We start from the raw sequence: 5,564 nt of genomic DNA, 5'->3' as shown, positions 1-5,564 counted from the left end.
CGCGCTACATCACCACCAGACAACACCAGCCCGACCACACCACCGCGCCACACTACCACCATCATGACACAACACCACCACGAAACACCACGGACACCACCACCAAACCACTACACAACACCACAGCGAAACACCATAAAGACCACCACATACACCATTACCACACCACCACCACGATTCCACTACACCAAACAACAACACAACACCGCAGACACCACCACGACACCACTACCACGACGACTCCACCACACAAAACCACCAGACAACACGACATACACCAGCACCACGACTCCATCGTACCACACCACCGCACATCACATATATCACCACCACAACTCCACGAGACAACAACACAACACCACCACAAACACGAACACGACTCCACTACCGCGCCAAAGAACACTACAAACACACCGCTACATCACATATGCAACACAACACCACAAAACAGCCTAACACAACAGACACCTTCCCCACGACCTGACACGTTCATTACAGAAATAAAAGATTAATAGAATATATAAGTAAATAAATCAATAATAAATATGGGTAAATACATAATAAATGAAGTAAATAAATAAACATGTGAATAAGAGAAAAGACTTACCGATACATCACAGCACGGCCACAGCACACAGCTACCTACCCACGCTGTGACACATTTACTGAAACAAAGAGAAAAAAAATTGAAAATGAATGAAAAAACTGAAGAATATTGATAGACTAGATAAATGTACATGTATGAACGCTAAATTTAGATCACCAATGATAAAAGTAAGTGGAATTATATAGATGAGTTACACACTATATGGAAAGAAAAAAAAAAGATTGAATGAGGAAAAAAAAACCGAAGGAAATTAAGTAATAAGATCAGTGAATATAAAGAAAAAAGAAATAAAGAAATCAAGAACAGGAAAGTAAATAAATGAACAAAACAGCTAAAGAAGAAAAGAAACACTCCCTCTTCTCTCTCTCTCTCTCTCTCTCTCATTATTTACCAACCCAAAAAACACAGTACAACAAAACACACACACACACACACACACACACACACACACACACACACACACACACACACACACACACACACACACACACTCATTCCCTCTTCACCTAACCCAAACAGTCTCCCCGGCACACACAAGTAACATACATCAGCTTAAGATCAAGACCATATGAGTGAGAGTGGACATTAGCGAAGGTGTGGCGCTAGAGACTTATTGGATTAGCTGGCCAGGTGGAGGGAAGCACGTTAAATGAGAGAAGCAGAGAGGGACGCCCAGAGGAGTGATCGTAATGGCTTGTGAGGGAGAGAATGAAGTGTGGCCAGCGACTTAGCGTTTGGTGAAGAAATGTTTTCTGTGAGACGTGTGGAAGGAAAGGGGATAGAAGGAAGGGGATTAATGGGGGATAGGAGGGAGGGAGTGAAGAGAGGGAAGGGAATGAGAGAGAGAGAGAGAGAGAGAGAGAGTGCAGTCACACCGAGCAGTCACACAGAGTGACTGCTCGGTACTCACTACCACGTCTACCGCCACACAGAGCAGCAGGGACTCTTCCTCCATAAATACAGCGAACGGAGTAGATCGTGGTGCCTCTGTTCGCCCACGAACCTCTCCTCAGACCACTTCAGGAGATTGGAGAAAAAAGAAAACTAAGAGGGAAGTGCAGCAGGACGCGAGGAAGGTGTCCAGCGAAGGACTGAGGACTCACCAGGCCACCAAGCAGACACAAAAGCGAGCCAAGGCAAAAGTGTGTGAGTACTGCTCACGGAAAGGACACACTTCTGCTACTTGCCACGCCAGAACTGACGATTTACGTCAGGAGCGTCTCCTACAGCGGCTCCTTACGGTGGAAAGACACACAGCCACACCCTTCCCACCTGCAGCGCCTCAGCCCGCCCACCACCTCACTTCATTTCAGTCCTTACCACAACCTCGCCCACTCCTTCCTCAGCCTGGTATCTGGAATCAGAGCCAGGGGCGGCAGTGGACCACTCCTCTTCACCAGTACCAGCAGTCGGCCGCGGACCCTAACCACCACCTCGGACTAGCAGGCCTCGCTCACTACCATCCCTCACCATGGTACAGCCAGCTTGCCCCGCCGCCAACTAAAGGTCGTCTCTAGCAACGTCCGTGGTCTCCGGACTAACCTTGCAGACTTATACCACAACTGTGTGCAACGACACAATGCAGACGTTGTTGTGGTGACAGAGACATGGCTGAACAGTGAGGTGGAGCCCACGTATGGCAGGATGCAGGGCTTCACCCACTGGGTGAGGAGGGACCGACAGGAGCGAACAGGAGGTGGAGTGGCTGTCTGCTTCAAGGAAGGAATGCAGGCCCAGCTACTCGACATAGACACGCCTCCACTGATGGAGATGATGTACTTCCGAGTAACGCTGGCAGACCGCTCAGCCCTCCTACTGTGTGCCCTGTATCGCCCCCCGCGACAAGGGCCTGACTCACTCCTGTACCTGACTGAGACTTTAGACAACCTGATGATGGCACACAGCTGCAGCCACGTGCTGATTGTGGGGGATCTCAATCACCACCTGGAAAGAGACGCCTACGAGAATCTCCTGGAGGTGCAGGGTCTGACAGATCATGTCACCTTCCCACACATGAACGAGGAGGGACATTAGACCCTGTCATCTCAGACTACCAGGAGGACAAGCTTCAGTGTCATCAGCTGGGGCTCGTGGGCAGCTCTGATCATCACGCTGTACTGACACAGCTGGAAGTGGGCGTGGCTCAGGACGAGGCCACCACCCGCACCATCTGGCTGTGGAACAAAGCAGACTGGGCTTCCCTGCGCCGCGACCTGACCCACACCCCATGGGCCACTCTGCTACAGGGAGGAGCAGAGAGTGAAGCACTTGCACTCACCTCTCACCTTCTCGCCCTCCAGAGACGCCACGTCCCACACAGGGAATACACCACCAGACCGACGGATCAGCCATGGTTTGGCTACCGTTGCCGTGTTGCTGCTGAGGCAAAGTATGCTGCCTGGCTCCGCTACAAGAGGAACCCGACTCGGCGCAACAAGGACTTGCATAGGGCTGCATGCAGGAGGATGGTGGTAACCAGCAAGTGGGCCTTAAAAAAGTGGGAGGAAAGCCTGCGCCGGAAACTGTGTGGCACTGGCGTAGGAAACAAAACTTGGTGGTCCCTTGTTAAGGACAAACAGGAACTGGCCACCAAGAATCCATCCCTCCCTCAGCAAGCAGGACGGTACTGTCGCCACCAGCAGTAAGGAGAGGGCACAGTTGCTGGCTTCCTTGTTTGCTGGAAAAATGAAGGTGGGGAATCCACAGCAGCCACCGCCTCAGCTGGTCCAGCAATGTGAGAAGACTGTCACCATGGTGGAGGTGACGCATCAGCAGGTGAAGCGATTATTGCGGGGCTGGACACACAGAAAGCCACCGGCCCTGATGACATCAGCCCGCACCTGCTGAAGCGATGCTCCCAGGAACTGGCTGCCCCTCTCACCCAAGTCTTCACAACTTGTGTACGGGAAAACGTCTGGCCTTCAGTGTGGAAGGAGGCTCGAGTAGTTCCTGCACACAAAAAGCTCCAGGACGGACCCAAAAAACTACAGACCCATATCCCTGTTGTCAGTGGTGGGTAAAGTGTTTGAGAGGGTCGTGGCAGAGGTGGTGTGTAGCCATCTCAAGGACAATGCCCTCCTCTCAGACCAACAGTTTGGGTTCAGACCTGGAAGGTCAACCTCCGACCTAATGATGCTTCTCACCAGGCAGTGGCAGGACGCCCTCGACGACGGCAAGGACACTATAGTGGTTGCTTTGGACATAGCTGGAGCTTTTGATAAAGTATGGCACAACGGATTACTGGAAAAGCTTCGTGCTAAAGGCATCCAGGGTGGCTTGCTACGACTCCTGGGAAATTACCTGCAGGACAGAAGCCTCAAGGTGGTTGTCAACGGGCAAACATCTGAGTCCCTGCCTGTGGAGGCATCAGTGCCACAGGGTTCAATTCTTGGCCCACTCCTGTGGAATATCTACGTGGATGATCTTCTCCAGCTACTGCCAGGAGTCAAGGCCTATGCTGATGACTGCACCCTCTCCTATACCTATCCACGCCAGGACAGTGGGCGGGCTGCTGAGGCCATCAATCAGCAGCTACGAGTGATAGAGGAGTGGGGTGCTCGCTGGCAAGTGACATTCGCGCCGGAGAAGACACAGGCAATGGTTGTCTCTCGGTCCCCAGCCGCCATGGCAGCAATGGCAGGAAAGTTGTCTTTGGCGCTGCTGCTCTCCCACTCCAAGATGACGTCAAGATACTTGGAGTGGAGGTGGATCGAGGGCTGAGGTTTGACAGCCATGTCAAATCCATTGCCAAGAAAGCCTCTCACAGGATCTCCGCTCTCAGAAGGATCGCCAGTTTCCTCGACAGGAAGGGAGACTGCTGCTGTACAAGGCACAGGTGCGGCCCCACCTTGAGTACGCAGCTCTCTCCTGGATGTCCTGTGCCGCCACACACAGAAGGAGACTGGACAGCATCCAACGCCGCGCCATACGGCTAGTAGATGCTGCAATACCACCTCACCCAGAGCCTGAGCGTCCCTTGATTCACTGGAACACCGCAGAGATGTGGCGGCGATCGTAGTGTTCCATAAGGCACAGGTGCAAAGAGTGCCACATCTGGCAGGGCTGCGTCATCCTCTGAGAGTCACCGCACGGAGCACGAGAACGGTGCTCAATGGTGGTGACGCCGTAGAGGTGCCGCGATCCCACGGGTGTCAGCATCAACGCACCTTCGCAGGACGCGTCTCCAGGATGTGGAACTTGTTCACGGCCGCGGTGCCTCACGTCCAGGAGATGAACACACACAGTGTCAAACTGATGGCACATAAGTGGAGACAGACACTGCCAACTCCTCTGACACTCTTTGTGACGTGACACTCAGTGTAGTGCAGTGCGTGAATAGTGCTAGTGAAGTGAAAAGAACAGTGCTCCATCTTGTATATTATCTATTTTTAAGTCTTGTAAATATTGTAGAGAAATAGATTGTAGTACCCTTAGAATAGGTAGCACACGACAGTGCGCCTTTGGGTACATGTTCTTCTGTATAAATTATGTTTAAATAAAAAAAAAAAAAAAAAAGAGAGAGAGAGAGAGAGAGAGAGAGAGAGAGAGAGAGAGAGAGAGAGAGAGAGAGAGAGAGAGAGAGAGAGAGAGAGAGAGAGAGAGAGAGAGAGAGAGAGAGAGAGAGACTACTAAAATAATACCATTCCTACAACTACTACTACTACTACTACTACTACAACTACTACTACTAGTACTACTACTACTACTACTACTACTACTACTACTACTACTACTACTACTACTACTACTAACAAAAAGAATGATACGAAAAAAAGAGGAAAAGGAAGAAGAAGAAGAAGGAGAACAACAACAACAACAACAACAACAACAACAACAACAACAACACAACCAGTACCATGAATAACAGAGGGAAAAGAGAGCTAAATGAATTACGGACGCAACTAGAATTTTTAACCCTCACGAGGAGAGTAAAAGTTCGACACACACACACACACAC

General features: G+C 50.7%; 1 long non-coding RNA gene across 1 annotated transcript in view; it reads right to left on the bottom strand.

The window, feature by feature from the left end:
* Window positions 1-607: 607 nt before the first annotated feature.
* LOC123501565 overlaps window positions 608-5,564 on the bottom strand; it is a 67,531-nt gene continuing 62,574 nt past the window's right edge. The window contains exon 3 of the long non-coding RNA XR_006673667.1: window positions 608-665. This is a non-coding gene — a long non-coding RNA (uncharacterized LOC123501565). The remainder of the gene's footprint in view (window positions 666-5,564) is intronic.

This window comes from Portunus trituberculatus, chromosome 9 (genome assembly GCF_017591435.1).
Source record: "Portunus trituberculatus isolate SZX2019 chromosome 9, ASM1759143v1, whole genome shotgun sequence".
Classification (NCBI taxonomy): Eukaryota; Metazoa; Arthropoda; class Malacostraca; order Decapoda; family Portunidae; genus Portunus; species Portunus trituberculatus.
This window is presented reverse-complemented; position numbering and strand designations above follow the sequence as displayed.